Here is a 15,806-nt window from a genome sequence, read left to right as displayed (position 1 = left end):
CGGTAGCCTACTTGTAGTTGCATTTTCAATCCTATTGTCTAACTAGATTTTACTAAAATTCATTTTAAATTTTATTTTCAAGATAGAGCAAAGTCGAATTCCTACCCTATATTCAAGCTTTTTACCTGTCTAATTTTTGATTACTTATTTGCTATCACAGTTGTTACGGATGACGAACAGGTGTTCAATATCATCTCTGGCAGAAACCGTCCTAGATAAACGAACAGAGCTACCCTAGATAAATCTACATAATTGTTTAGGTTAGTTTAGGGCCCAAACGTACGCACGACCAACTGGTCGTTGACAAAATACGAATGTTCACTTGAAGGGTACTGACAAGTACCATCCGTCATTGCAGGGCTATATAAGCCCTTACATTTCTACTCTCGTGGGCTAGTACTGTCGTAATCACGAATAGTGTCGCGTCGTGCTGCATCTCGGAAGTCAACTACCAGTGAGATCGGACGTTCGTTCCTTTTGAATCAAAGTTTAACCGTACAGATTCCGCGAGTTCGGTCTAAAATCTGTTAGGCAGTGACAAGGTTGCTCCGAGTCCCCCGCATTGCCGGTGCGTTAACACCGTGCGTCTTAGCTTAGGTAATATCACCTTTCAATTTCTTTCCTATTCTAAATTCAGTTCATTCGCGACACAAGTACACTTGTAGAACGAAACTCTATAGTAAGAATATATTTGTCTTCTTTGATAATTAACTCAAATTCATTAAACCCATAATTATCGTCCAATATCCTAACCAAGTGATTGAACGTCCCCACATGATACATTCTTACCGCTCGGATTGTATCAATTAAATTATACTAGTTACGAGGCTTACTAATTATCCTAGCAATTCCCTGATTAACCATCAGGCTCTTTCGCGACATTCCAATTGTCCGAACAGAGATTTATCCAACCTAGCGGCTCCCCAGTTTTGCATTGGGTTCGTCCTCATCCTAACAGCTCCCTGATTTCGCATCAGGTTCGTCTGTGCTATTATACAACCTCCTAGCAGCTCCCCGGTTTTGCATCGGGTTCGTCTGCGTTTGACTCCATTCCTAGAGGCTCCCTGACTTCGCGTCAGGTTCGTCCTCGCTGTCAATAATCCTAGCGGCTCCTCAATTTCGCATTGGGTTCGTCCGCGTTCCTTAACTAACAAATTTATATCATATTCCTAGGGTAATAACCCTTCGCCGGCCACTCGTGCTGCTCGCGGCCCTGGCTCGTAACACAGTGCAAATAACTTTGTCTAATCAGATTTTACTAAAATTGATTTTAAACTTTCTCTTCAAAATAGATCAGTCGAATTTCTGTTTTATTTTACAACTTTTCACTTAGCTAATTTTTGGTCGGCTACTTGTATTTGCATTTTAAACACTATTGTCTATCTAGATTTTACTAAAAATTGATTTTAAACTTTATGTTCAAAATAGATCAAACTCGAGGTCCTAATTTGTTTTTAAACTTTTGCATTTCTAATTTTTGGTTACTTATTTGTGATCACAATGTAACCAACTTTGCCTAATTGGATTTTACTAAAATTGGTTTTAATTTTTTTCTTCGAAAATAGCTATTGATCTAGATCAGTCGCATTTCTGCTTTACTTTACATCTAATTTTTGGTAGCCTACTTGTATTTGCTTTTTTAGATAATATTGCCTAACTAGATTTTACTCCCATTGATTTTAAATTTTATTTTCAAAATAGACCAAAGTCGGATTCCTACTCTATATTTAAGCTTTTACCTGTCTACTTTTTGGTTACTTGCTTGTGACAGCATTGTAAATAATATTGTCTAACTGGATTTTAGAGAATTTATTTTAGATTTTATTTTCAAAGTAGAGAGATCCCAGTCGAATTCCTACATTATTTTAGACTTTTACCTGTCTACTTTTTGGTTACTTTCTTGTGATCACAGCGTAGATATCTTTGCCTAATTAGGTTTTACTAAAATTGATTTTGAATTTTATTCAGTCGCAATTCTGCTTTATTTTACAATTTTTTAATAATTTTTTTTTTTATTTGGTAGCCTACTTGTATTTGCTTTTAAATAGTATTGCCTAACTACATTTTATTATAATTAATTTTGAATTTTATTTCCAAAATAGATCAAAGCCGAATTCCTACTCTATATTTAAGCTTTTACCTGTCCAATTTTTGGTTACCTACTTGCAGTCGCAATGTAAATAACTTTGTCTAATCAGATTTTACTAAAATTGATTTTAAACTTTCTCTTCAAAATAGATCAGTCGACTTACTGTTGTATTTTACAACATCTCACCTAGCTAATTTTTGGTAGCCTACTTGTATTTGCATTTTAGGCACTATTGTGTATCTAGATTTTACTAAAAATTGATTCTCAATTTTATTTTCAAAATAAATTACAGTCGAAATCCCAATTTGTTTTTAACTTTTGCGTTTCTAATTTTTGGTTACTTACTTGTGATCACAGTGTAAATTACTTTGTCTAATCAGATTTTTCTAAAATCGAATTTAAAATTTCTCTTCAAAATAGATCCGTTGACTTACTGTTTTCTTTTACAACTTCTCACCTAGCTAATTTTCGGTAGCCTACTTGTAGTTGCATTTTAAATCCTATTGTCTAACTAGATTTTACTAAAATTCATTTTAAATTTTATTTTCAAGATAGAGCAAAGTCGAATTCCTACCCTATATTCAAGCTTTTTACCTGTCTAATTTTTGATTACATATTTGCTATCTCAGTTGTTACGGATGACGAACAGGTGTTCAATATCATCTCTTGCAGAAACCGTCCTAGATAAACGAACAGAGCTACCCTAGATAAATCTACATAATTGTTTAGGTTAGTTTAGGGCCCAAACGTACGCACGACCAACTGGTCGTTGACAAAATACGAATGTTCACTTGAAGGGTACTGACAAGTACCATCCGTCATTGCAGGGCTATATAAGCCCTTACATTTCTACTCTCGTGGGCTAGTACTGCCGTAATCACGAATAGTGTCGCGTCGTGCTGCATCTCGGAAGTCAACTACCAGTGAGATCGGACGTTCGTTCCTTTTGAATCAAAGTTTAACCGTACAGATTCCGCGAGTTCGGTCTAAAATCTGTTAGGCAGTGACAAGGTTGCTCCGAGTCCCCCGCATTGCCGGTGCGTCAACACCGTGCGTCTTAGCTTAGGTAATATCACCTTTCAATTTCTTTCCTATTCTAAATTCAGTTCATTCGCGACACAAGTACACTTGTAGAACGAAACTCTATAGTAAGAATATATTTGTCTTCTTTGATAATTAACTCAAATTCATTAAACCCATAATTATCGTCCAATATCCTAACCAAGTGATTGAACGTCCCCACATGATACATTCTTACCGCTCGGATTGTATCAATTAAATTATACTAGTTACGAGGCTTACTAATTATCCTAGCAATTCCCTGATTAACCATCAGGCTCTTTCGCGACATTCCAATTGTCCGAACAGAGATTTATCCAACCTAGCGGCTCCCCAGTTTTGCATTGGGTTCGTCCTCATCCTAACAGCTCCCTGATTTCGCATCAGGTTCGTCTGTGCTATTATACAACCTCCTAGCAGCTCCCCGGTTTTGCATCGGGTTCGTCTGCGTTTGACTCCATTCCTAGAGGCTCCCTGACTTCGCGTCAGGTTCGTCCTCGCTGTCAATAATCCTAGCGGCTCCTCAATTTCGCATTGGGTTCGTCCGCGTTCCTTACCTAACAAATTTATATCATATTCCTAGGGTAATAACCCTTCGCCGGCCACTCGTGCTGCTCGCGGCCCTGGCTCGTAACACACTGCAAATAACTTTGTCTAATCAGATTTTACTAAAATTGATTTTAAACTTTCTCTTCAAAATAGATCAGTCGAATTTCTGTTTTATTTTACAACTTTTCACTTAGCTAATTTTTGGTCGGCTACTTGTATTTGCATTTTAAACACTATTGTCTATCTAGATTTTACTAAAAATTGATTTTAAACTTTATGTTCAAAATAGATCAAACTCGAGGTCCTAATTTGTTTTTAAACTTTTGCATTTCTAATTTTTGGTTACTTATTTGTGATCACAATGTAACCAACTTTGCCTAATTGGATTTTACTAAAATTGGTTTTAATTTTTTTCTTCGAAAATAGCTATTGATCTAGATCAGTCGCATTTCTGCTTTACTTTACATCTAATTTTTGGTAGCCTACTTGTATTTGCTTTTTTAGATAATATTGCCTAACTAGATTTTACTCCCATTGATTTTAAATTTTATTTTCAAAATAGACCAAAGTCGGATTCCTACTCTATATTTAAGCTTTTACCTGTCTACTTTTTGGTTACTTGCTTGTGACAGCATTGTAAATAATATTGTCTAACTGGATTTTAGAGAATTTACTTTAGATTTTATTTTCAAAGTAGAGAGATCCCAGTCGAATTCCTACATTATTTTAGACTTTTACCTGTCTACTTTTTGGTTACTTTCTTGTGATCACAGCGTAGATATCTTTGCCTAATTAGGTTTTACTAAAATTGATTTTGAATTTTATTCAGTCGCAATTCTGCTTTATTTTACAATTTTTTAATAATTTTTTTTTTTATTTGGTAGCCTACTTGTATTTGCTTTTAAATAGTATTGCCTAACTACATTTTATTATAATTAATTTTGAATTTTATTTCCAAAATAGATCAAAGCCGAATTCCTACTCTATATTTAAGCTTTTACCTGTCCAATTTTTGGTTACCTACTTGCAGTCGCAATGTAAATAACTTTGTCTAATCAGATTTTACTAAAATTGATTTTAAACTTTCTCTTCAAAATAGATCAGTCGACTTACTGTTGTATTTTACAACATCTCACCTAGCTAATTTTTGGTAGCCTACTTGTATTTGCATTTTAGGCACTATTGTGTATCTAGATTTTACTAAAAATTGATTCTCAATTTTATTTTCAAAATAAATTACAGTCGAAATCCCAATTTGTTTTTAACTTTTGCGTTTCTAATTTTTGGTTACTTACTTGTGATCACAGTGTAAATTACTTTGTCTAATCAGATTTTTCTAAAATCGATTTTTAAATTTCTCTTCAAAATAGATCCGTTGACTTACTGTTTTCTTTTACTACTTCTCACCTAGCTAATTTTCGGTAGCCTACTTGTAGTTGCATTTTAAATCCTATTGTCTAACTAGATTTTACTAAAATTCATTTTAAATTTTATTTTCAAGATAGAGCAAAGTCGAATTCCTACCCTATATTCAAGCTTTTTACCTGTCTAATTTTTGATTACATATTTGCTATAACAGTTGTTACGGATGACGAACAGGTGTTCAATATCATCTCTTGCAGAAACCGTCCTAGATAAACGAACAGAGCTACACTAGATAAATCTACATAATTGTTTAGGTTAGTTTAGGGCCCAAACGTACGCACGACCAACTGGTCGTTGACAAAATACGAATGTTCACTTGAAGGGTACTGACAAGTACCATCCGTCATTGCAGGGCTATATAAGCCCTTACATTTCTACTCTCGTGGGCTAGTACTGTCGTAATCACGAATAGTGTCGCGTCGTGCTGCATCTCGGAAGTCAACTACCAGTGAGATCGGACGTTCGTTCCTTTTGAATCAAAGTTTAACCGTACAGATTCCGCGAGTTCGGTCTAAAATCTGTTAGGCAGTGACAAGGTTGCTCCGAGTCCCCCGCATTGCCGGTGCGTCAACACCGTGCGTCTTAGCTTAGGTAATATCACCTTTCAATTTCTTTCCCATTCTAAATTCAGTTCATTCGCGACACAAGTACACTTGTAGAACGAAACTCTATAGTAAGAATATATTTGTCTTCTTTGATAATTAACTCAAATTCATTAAACCCAAAATTATCGTCCAATATCCTAACCAAGTGATTGAACGTCCCCACATGATACATTCTTACCGCTCGGATTGTATCAATTAAATTATACTAGTTACGAGGCTTACTAATTATCCTAGCAATTCCCTGATTAACCATCAGGCTCTTTCGCGACATTCCAATTGTCCGAACAGAGATTTATCCAACCTAGCGGCTCCCCAGTTTTGCATTGGGTTCGTCCTCATCCTAACAGCTCCCTGATTTCGCATCAGGTTCGTCTGTGCTATTATACAACCTCCTAGCAGCTCCCCGGTTTTGCATCGGGTTCGTCTGCGTTTGACTCCATTCCTAGAGGCTCCCTGACTTCGCGTCAGGTTCGTCCTCGCTGTCAATAATCCTAGCGGCTCCTCAATTTCGCATTGGGTTCGTCCGCGTTCCTTAACTAACAAATTTATATCATATTCCTAGGGTAATAACCCTTCGCCGGCCACTCGTGCTGCTCGCGGCCCTGGCTCGTAACACAGTGCAAATAACTTTGTCTAATCAGATTTTACTAAAATTGATTTTAAACTTTCTCTTCAAAATAGATCAGTCGAATTTCTGTTTTATTTTACAACTTTTCACTTAGCTAATTTTTGGTCGGCTACTTGTATTTGCATTTTAAACACTATTGTCTATCTAGATTTTACTAAAAATTGATTTTAAACTTTATGTTCAAAATAGATCAAACTCGAGGTCCTAATTTGTTTTTAAACTTTTGCCTTTCTAATTTTTGGTTACTTATTTGTGATCACAATGTAACCAACTTTGCCTAATTGGATTTTACTAAAATTGGTTTTAATTTTTTTCTTCGAAAATAGCTATTGATCTAGATCAGTCGCATTTCTGCTTTACTTTACATCTAATTTTTGGTAGCCTACTTGTATTTGCTTTTTTAGATAATATTGCCTAACTAGATTTTACTCCCATTGATTTTAAATTTTATTTTCAAAATAGACCAAAGTCGGATTCCTACTCTATATTTAAGCTTTTACCTGTCTACTTTTTGGTTACTTGCTTGTGACAGCATTGTAAATAATATTGTCTAACTGGATTTTAGTGAATTTATTTTAGATTTTATTTTCAAAGTAGAGAGATCCCAGTCGAATTCCTACTTTATTTTAGACTTTTACCTGTCTACTTTTTGGTTACTTTCTTGTGATCACAGCGTAGATATCTTTGCCTAATTAGGTTTTACTAAAATTGATTTTGAATTTTATTCAGTCGCAATTCTGCTTTATTTTACAATTTTCTAATAATTTTTTTTTTATTTGGTAGCCTACTTGTATTTGCTTTTAAATAGCATTGCCTAACTACATTTTATTATAATTAATTTTGAATTTTATTTCCAAAATACATCAAAGCCGAATTCCTACTCTATATTTAAGCTTTTACCTGTCCAATTTTTGGTTACCTACTTGCAGTCGCAATGTAAATAACTTTGTCTAATCAGATTTTACTAAATTTGATTTTAAACTTTCTCTTCAAAATAGATCAGTCGACTTACTGTTTTCTTTTACAACTTCTCACCTAGCTAATTTTCGGTAGCCTACTTGTAGTTGCATTTTCAATCCTATTGTCTAACTAGATTTTACTAAAATTCATTTTAAATTTTATTTTCAAGATAGAGCAAAGTCGAATTCCTACCCTATATTCAAGCTTTTTACCTGTCTAATTTTTGATTACTTATTTGCTATCACAGTTGTTACGGATGACGAACAGGTGTTCAATATCATCTCTGGCAGAGACCGTCCTAGATAAACGAACAGAGCTACCCTAGATAAATCTACATAATTGTTTAGGTTAGTTTAGGGCCCAAACGTACGCACGACCAACTGGTCGTTGACAAAATACGAATGTTCACTTGAAGGGTACTGACAAGTACCATCCGTCATTGCAGGGCTATATAAGCCCTTACATTTCTACTCTCGTGGGCTAGTACTGTCGTAATCACGAATAGTGTCGCGTCGTGCTGCATCTCGGAAGTCAACTACCAGTGAGATCGGACGTTCGTTCCTTTTGAATCAAAGTTTAACCGTACAGATTCCGCGAGTTCGGTCTAAAATCTGTTAGGCAGTGACAAGGTTGCTCCGAGTCCCCCGCATTGCCGGTGCGTCAACACCGTGCGTCTTAGCTTAGGTAATATCACCTTTCAATTTCTTTCCTATTCTAAATTCAGTTCATTCGCGACACAAGTACACTTGTAGAACGAAACTCTATAGTAAGAATATATTTGTCTTCTTTGATAATTAACTCAAATTCATTAAACCCATAATTATCGTCCAATATCCTAACCAAGTGATTGAACGTCCCCACATGATACATTCTTACCGCTCGGATTGTATCAATTAAATTATACTAGTTACGAGGCTTACTAATTATCCTAGCAATTCCCTGATTAACCATCAGGCTCTTTCGCGACATTCCAATTGTCCGAACAGAGATTTATCCAACCTAGCGGCTCCCCAGTTTTGCATTGGGTTCGTCCTCATCCTAACAGCTCCCTGATTTCGCATCAGGTTCGTCTGTGCTATTATACAACCTCCTAGCAGCTCCCCGGTTTTGCATCGGGTTCGTCTGCGTTTGACTCCATTCCTAGAGGCTCCCTGACTTCGCGTCAGGTTCGTCCTCGCTGTCAATAATCCTAGCGGCTCCTCAATTTCGCATTGGGTTCGTCCGCGTTCCTTAACTAACAAATTTATATCATATTCCTAGGGTAATAACCCTTCGCCGGCCACTCGTGCTGCTCGCGGCCCTGGCTCGTAACACAGTGCAAATAACTTTGTCTAATCAGATTTTACTAAAATTGATTTTAAACTTTCTCTTCAAAATAGATCAGTCGAATTTCTGTTTTATTTTACAACTTTTCACTTAGCTAATTTTTGGTCGGCTACTTGTATTTGCATTTTAAACACTATTGTCTATCTAGATTTTACTAAAAATTGATTCTCAATTTTATTTTCAAAATAAATTACAGTCGAAATCCCAATTTGTTTTTAACTTTTGCGTTTCTAATTTTTGGTTACTTACTTGTGATCACAGTGTAAATTACTTTGTCTAATCAGATTTTTCTAAAATCGATTTTTAAATTTCTCTTCAAAATAGATCCGTTGACTTACTGTTTTCTTTTACTACTTCTCACCTAGCTAATTTTCGGTAGCCTACTTGTAGTTGCATTTTAAATCCTATTGTCTAACTAGATTTTACTAAAATTCATTTTAAATTTTATTTTCAAGATAGAGCAAAGTCGAATTCCTACCCTATATTCAAGCTTTTTACCTGTCTAATTTTTGATTACTTATTTGCTATCACAGTTGTTACGGATGACGATCAGGTGTTCAATATCATCTCTGGCAGAAACTGTCCTAGATAAACGAACAGAGCTACCCTAGATAAATCTACATAATTGTTTAGGTTAGTTTAGGGCCCAAACGTACGCACGACCAACTGGTCGTTGACAAAATACGAATGTTCACTTGAAGGGTACTGACAAGTACCATCCGTCATTGCAGGGCTATATAAGCCCTTACATTTCTACTCTCGTGGGCTAGTACTGTCGTAATCACGAATAGTGTCGCGTCGTGCTGCATCTCGGAAGTCAACTACCAGTGAGATCGGACGTTCGTTCCTTTTGAAGCAAAGTTTAACCGTACAGATTCCGCGAGTTCGGTCTAAAATCTGTTAGGCAGTGACAAGGTTGCTCCGAGGCCCCCGCATTGCCGGTGCGTCAACACCGTGCGTCTTAGCTTAGGTAATATCACCTTTCAATTTCTTTCCTATTCTAAATTCAGTTCATTCGCGACACAAGTACACTTGTAGAACGAAACTCTATAGTAAGAATATATTTGTCTTCTTTGATAATTAACTCAAATTCATTAAACCCATAATTATCGTCCAATATCCTAACCAAGTGATTGAACGTCCCCACATGATACATTCTTACCGCTCGGATTGTATCAATTAAATTATACTAGTTACGAGGCTTACCAATTATCCTAGCAATTCCCTGATTAACCATCAGGCTCTTTCGCGACATTCCAATTGTCCGAACAGAGATTTATCCAACCTAGCGGCTCCCCAGTTTTGCATTGGGTTCGTCCTCATCCTAACAGCTCCCTGATTTCGCATCAGGTTCGTCTGTGCTATTATACAACCTCCTAGCAGCTCCCCGGTTTTGCATCGGGTTCGTCTGCGTTTGACTCCATTCCTAGAGGCTCCCTGACTTCGCGTCAGGTTCGTCCTCGCTGTCAATAATCCTAGCGGCTCCTCAATTTCGCATTGGGTTCGTCCGCGTTCCTTAACTAACAAATTTATATCATATTCCTAGGGTAATAACCCTTCGCCGGCCACTCGTGCTGCTCGCGGCCCTGGCTCGTAACACAGTGCAAATAACTTTGTCTAATCGGATTTTACTAGAATTGATTTTCAACTTTCTCTTCAAAATAGATCAGTCGAATTTCTGTTTTATTTTACAACTTTTCACTTAGCTAATTTTTGGCCGGCTACTTGTATTTGCATTTTAAACACTATTGTCTATCTAGATTTTACTAAAATTGATTTTAAACTTTATGTTCAAAATAGATCAAACTCGAGGTCCTAATTTGTTTTTAAACTTTTGCCTTTCCAATTTTTGGTTACTTATTTGTGATCACAATGTAACCAACTTTGCCTAATTGGATTTTACTAAAATTGGTTTTAATTTTTTTCTTCGTAAATAGCTATTGATCTAGATCAGTCGCATTTCTGCTTTACTTTACATCTAATGTTTGGTAGCCTACTTGTATTTGCTTTTTTAGATAATATTGCCTAACTAGATTTTACTCCCATTGATTTTAAATTTTATTTTCAAAATATACCAAAGTCGGATTCCTACTCTATATTTAAGCTTTTACCTGTCTACTTTTTGGTTACTTGCTTGTGACAGCATTGTAAATAATATTGTCTAACTGGATTTTAGTGAATTTATTTTAGATTTTATTTTCAAAGTAGAGAGATCCCAGTCGAATTCCTACTTTATTTTAGACTTTTACCTGTCTACTTTTTGGTTACTTTCTTGTGATCACAGCGTAGATATCTTTGCCTAATTAGGTTTTACTAAAATTGATTTTGAATTTTATTCAGTCGCAATTCTGCATTATTTTACAATTTTCTAATAATTTTTTTTTTTATTTGGTAGCCTACTTGTATTTGCTTTTAAATAGCATTGCCTAACTACATTTTATTATAATTAATTTTGAATTTTATTTCCAAAATACATCAAAGTCGAATTCCTACCCTATATTCAAGCTTTTTACCTGTCTAATTTTTGATTACTTATTTGCTATCACAGTTGTTACGGATGACGAACAGGTGTTCAATATCATCTCTGGCAGAAACCGTCCTAGATAAATGAACAGAGCTACCCTAGATAAATCTACATAATTGTTTAGGTTAGTTTAGGGCCCAAACGTACGCACGACCAACTGGTCGTTGACAAAATACGAATGTTCACTTGAAGGGTACTGACAAGTACCATCCGTCATTGCAGGGCTATATAAGCCCTTACATTTCTACTCTCGTGGGCTAGTACTGTCGTAATCACGAATAGTGTCGCGTCGTGCTGCATCTCGGAAGTCAACTACCAGTGAGATCGGACGTTCGTTCCTTTTGAATCAAAGTTTAACCGTACAGATTCCGCGAGTTCGGTCTAAAATCTGTTAGGCAGTGACAAGGTTGCTCCGAGTCCCCCGCATTGCCGGTGCGTCAACACCGTGCGTCTTAGCTTAGGTAATATCACCTTTCCATTTCTTTCCTATTCTAAATTCAGTTCATTCGCGACACAAGTACACTTGTAGAACGAAACTCTATAGTAAGAATATATTTGCCTTCTTTGATAATTAACTCAAATTCATTAAACCCATAATTATCGTCCAATATCCTAACCAAGTGATTGAACGTCCCCACATGATACATTCTTACCGCTCGGATTGTATCAAATAAATTATACTAGTTACGAGGCTTACTAATTATCCTAGCAATTCCCTGATTAACCATCAGGCTCTTTCGCGACATTCCAATTGTCCGAACAGAGATTTATCCAACCTAGCGGCTCCCCAGTTTTGCATTGGCTCGAAACACAGTGCTCTGAACACTGGCTCGAAACACAGTGCAAATAACTTTGTCTAATCGGATTTTACTAGAATTGATTTTGAACTTTCTCTTCAAAATAGATCAGTCGAATTTCTGTTTTATTTTAGAACTTTTCACTTAGCTAATTTTTGGCCGGCTACTTGCATTTGCATTTTAAACACTATTGTCTATCTAGATTTTACTAAAATTGATTTTAAACTTTATGTTCAAAATAGATCAAACTCGAGGTCCTAATTTGTTTTTAAACTTTTGCCTTTCTAATTTTTGGTTACTTATTTGTGATCACAATGTAACCAACTTTGCCTAATTGGATTTTACTAAAATTGGTTTTAATTTTTTTCTTTGAAAATAGCTATTGATCTAGATCAGTCGCATTTCTGCTTTACTTTACATCTAATTTTTGGTAGCCTACTTGTATTTGCTTTTTTAGATAATATTGCCTAACTAGATTTTACTCCCATTGATTTTAAATTTTATTTTCAAAATAGACCAAAGTCGGATTCCTACTCTATATTTAAGCTTTTACCTGTCTACTTTTTGGTTACTTGCTTGTGACAGCATTGTAAATAATATTGTCTAACTGGATTTTAGTGAATTTATTTTAGATTTTATTTTCAAAGTAGAGAGATCCCAGTCGAATTCCTACTTTATTTTAGACTTTTACCTGTCTACTTTTTGGTTACTTTCTTGTGATCACAGCGTAGATATCTTTGCCTAATTAGGTTTTACTAAAATTGATTTTGAATTTTATTCAGTCGCAATTCTGCTTTATTTTACAATTTTTTAATAATTTTTTTTTTTATTTGGTAGCCTACTTGTATTTGCTTTTAAATAGTATTGCCTAACTACATTTTATTATAATTACTTTTGAATTATATTTCCAAAATAGATCAGGGCCGAATTCCTACTCTATATTTAAGCTTTTACCTGTCCAATTTTTGGTTACCTACTTGCAGTCGCAATGTAAATAACTTTGTCTAATCAGATTTTACTAAAATTGATTTTAAACTTTCTCTTCAAAATAGATCAGTCGACTTACTGTTGTATTTTACAACATCTCACCTAGCTAATTTTTGGTAGCCTACTTGTATTTGCATTTTAGGCACTATTGTGTATCTAGATTTTACTAAAAATTGATTCTCAATTTTATTTTCAAAATAAATTACAGTCGAAATCCCAATTTGTTTTTAACTTTTGCGTTTCTAATTTTTGGTTACTTACTTGTTATCACAGTGTAAATTACTTTGTCTAATCAGATTTTTCTAAAATCGATTTTTAAATTTCTCTTCAAAATAGATCCGTTGACTTACTGTTTTCTTTTACAACTTCTCACCTAGCTAATTTTCGGTAGCCTACTTGAAGTTGAATTTTAAATCCTATTGTCTAACTAGATTTTACTAAAATTCATTTTAAATTTTATTTTCAAGATAGAGCAAAGTCGAATTCCTACCCTATATTCAAGCTTTTTACCTGTCTAATTTTTGATTACTTATTTGCTATCACAGTTGTTACGGATGACGATCAGGTGTTCAATATCATCTCTGGCAGAAACTGTCCTAGATAAACGAACAGAGCTACCCTAGATAAATCTACATAATTGTTTAGGTTAGTTTAGGGCCCAAACGTACGCACGACCAACTGGTCGTTGACAAAATACGAATGTTCACTTGAAGGGTACTGACAAGTACCATCCGTCATTGCAGGGCTATATAAGCCCTTACATTTCTACTCTCGTGGGCTAGTACTGTCGTAATCACGAATAGTGTCGCGTCGTGCTGCATCTCGGAAGTCAACTACCAGTGAGATCGGACGTTCGTTCCTTTTGAATCAAAGTTTAACCGTACAGATTCCGCGAGTTCGGTCTAAAATCTGTTAGGCAGTGACAAGGTTGCTCCGAGTCCCCCGCATTGCCGGTGCGTCAACACCGTGCGTCTTAGCTTAGGTAATATCACCTTTCAATTTCTTTCCTATTCTAAATTCAGTTCATTCGCGACACAAGTACACTTGTAGAACGAAACTCTATAGTAAGAATATATTTGTCTTGTTTGATAATTAACTCAAATTCATTAAACCCATAATTATCGTCCAATATCCTAACCAAGTGATTGAACGTCCCCACATGATACATTCTTACCGCTCGGATTGTATCAATTAAATTATACTAGTTACGAGGCTTACCAATTATCCTAGCAATTCCCTGATTAACCATCAGGCTCTTTCGCGACATTCCAATTGTCCGAACAGAGATTTATCCAACCTAGCGGCTCCCCAGTTTTGCATTGGGTTCGTCCTCATCCTAACAGCTCCCTGATTTCGCATCAGGTTCGTCTGTGCTATTATACAACCTCCTAGCAGCTCCCCGGTTTTGCATCGGGTTCGTCTGCGTTTGACTCCATTCCTAGAGGCTCCCTGACTTCGCGTCAGGTTCGTCCTCGCTGTCAATAATCCTAGCGGCTCCTCAATTTCGCATTGGGTTCGTCCGCGTTCCTTAACTAACAAATTTATATCATATTCCTAGGGTAATAACCCTTCGCCGGCCACTCGTGCTGCTCGCGGCCCTGGCTCGTAACACAGTGCAAATAACTTTGTCTAATCGGATTTTACTAGAATTGATTTTCAACTTTCTCTTCAAAATAGATCAGTCGAATTTCTGTTTTATTTTACAACTTTTCACTTAGCTAATTTTTGGCCGGCTACTTGTATTTGCATTTTAAACACTATTGTCTATCTAGATTTTACTAAAATTGATTTTAAACTTTATGTTCAAAATAGATCAAACTCGAGGTCCTAATTTGTTTTTAAACTTTTGCCTTTCCAATTTTTGGTTACTTATTTGTGATCACAATGTAACCAACTTTGCCTAATTGGATTTTACTAAAATTGGTTTTAATTTTTTTCTTCGAAAATAGCTATTGATCTAGATCAGTCGCATTTCTGCTTTACTTTACATCTAATGTTTGGTAGCCTACTTGTATTTGCTTTTTTAGATAATATTGCCTAACTAGATTTTTCTCCCATTGATTTTAAATTTTATTTTCAAAATATACCAAAGTCGGATTTCTACTCTATATTTAAGCTTTTACCTGTCTACTTTTTGGTTACTTGCTTGTGACAGCATTGTAAATAATATTGTCTAACTGGATTTTAGTGAATTTATTTTAGATTTTATTTTCAAAGTAGAGAGATCCCAGTCGAATTCCTACTTTATTTTAGACTTTTACCTGTCTACTTTTTGGTTACTTTCTTGTGATCACAGCGTAGATATCTTTGCCTAATTAGGTTTTACTAAAATTGATTTTCAATTTTATTCAGTCGCAATTCTGCTTTATTTTACAATTTTCTAATAATTTTTTTTTTTATTTGGTAGCCTACTTGTATTTGCTTTTAAATAGTATTGCCTAACTACATTTTATTATAATTAATTTTGAATTATATTTCCAAAATAGATCAGGGCCGAATTCCTACTCTATATTTAAGCTTTTACCTGTCCAATTTTTGGTTACCTACTTGCAGTCGCAATGTAAATAACTTTGTCTAATCAGATTTTACTAAAATTGATTTTAAACTTTCTCTTCAAAATAGATCAGTCGACTTACTGTTGTATTTTACAACATCTCACCTAGCTAATTTTTGGTAGCCTACTTGTATTTGCATTTTAGGCACTATTGTGTATCTAGATTTTACTAAAAATTGATTCTCAATTTTATTTTCAAAATAAATTACAGTCGAAATCCCAATTTGTTTTTAACTTTTGCGTTTCTAATTTTTGGTTACTTACTTGTGATCACAGTGTAAATTACTTTGTCTAATCAGATTT

The sequence above is a fragment of the Lasioglossum baleicum genome, unplaced genomic scaffold (assembly GCF_051020765.1).
Source record: "Lasioglossum baleicum unplaced genomic scaffold, iyLasBale1 scaffold0031, whole genome shotgun sequence".
NCBI lineage: Eukaryota > Metazoa > Arthropoda > Insecta > Hymenoptera > Halictidae > Lasioglossum > Lasioglossum baleicum.
This window is presented reverse-complemented; position numbering follows the sequence as displayed.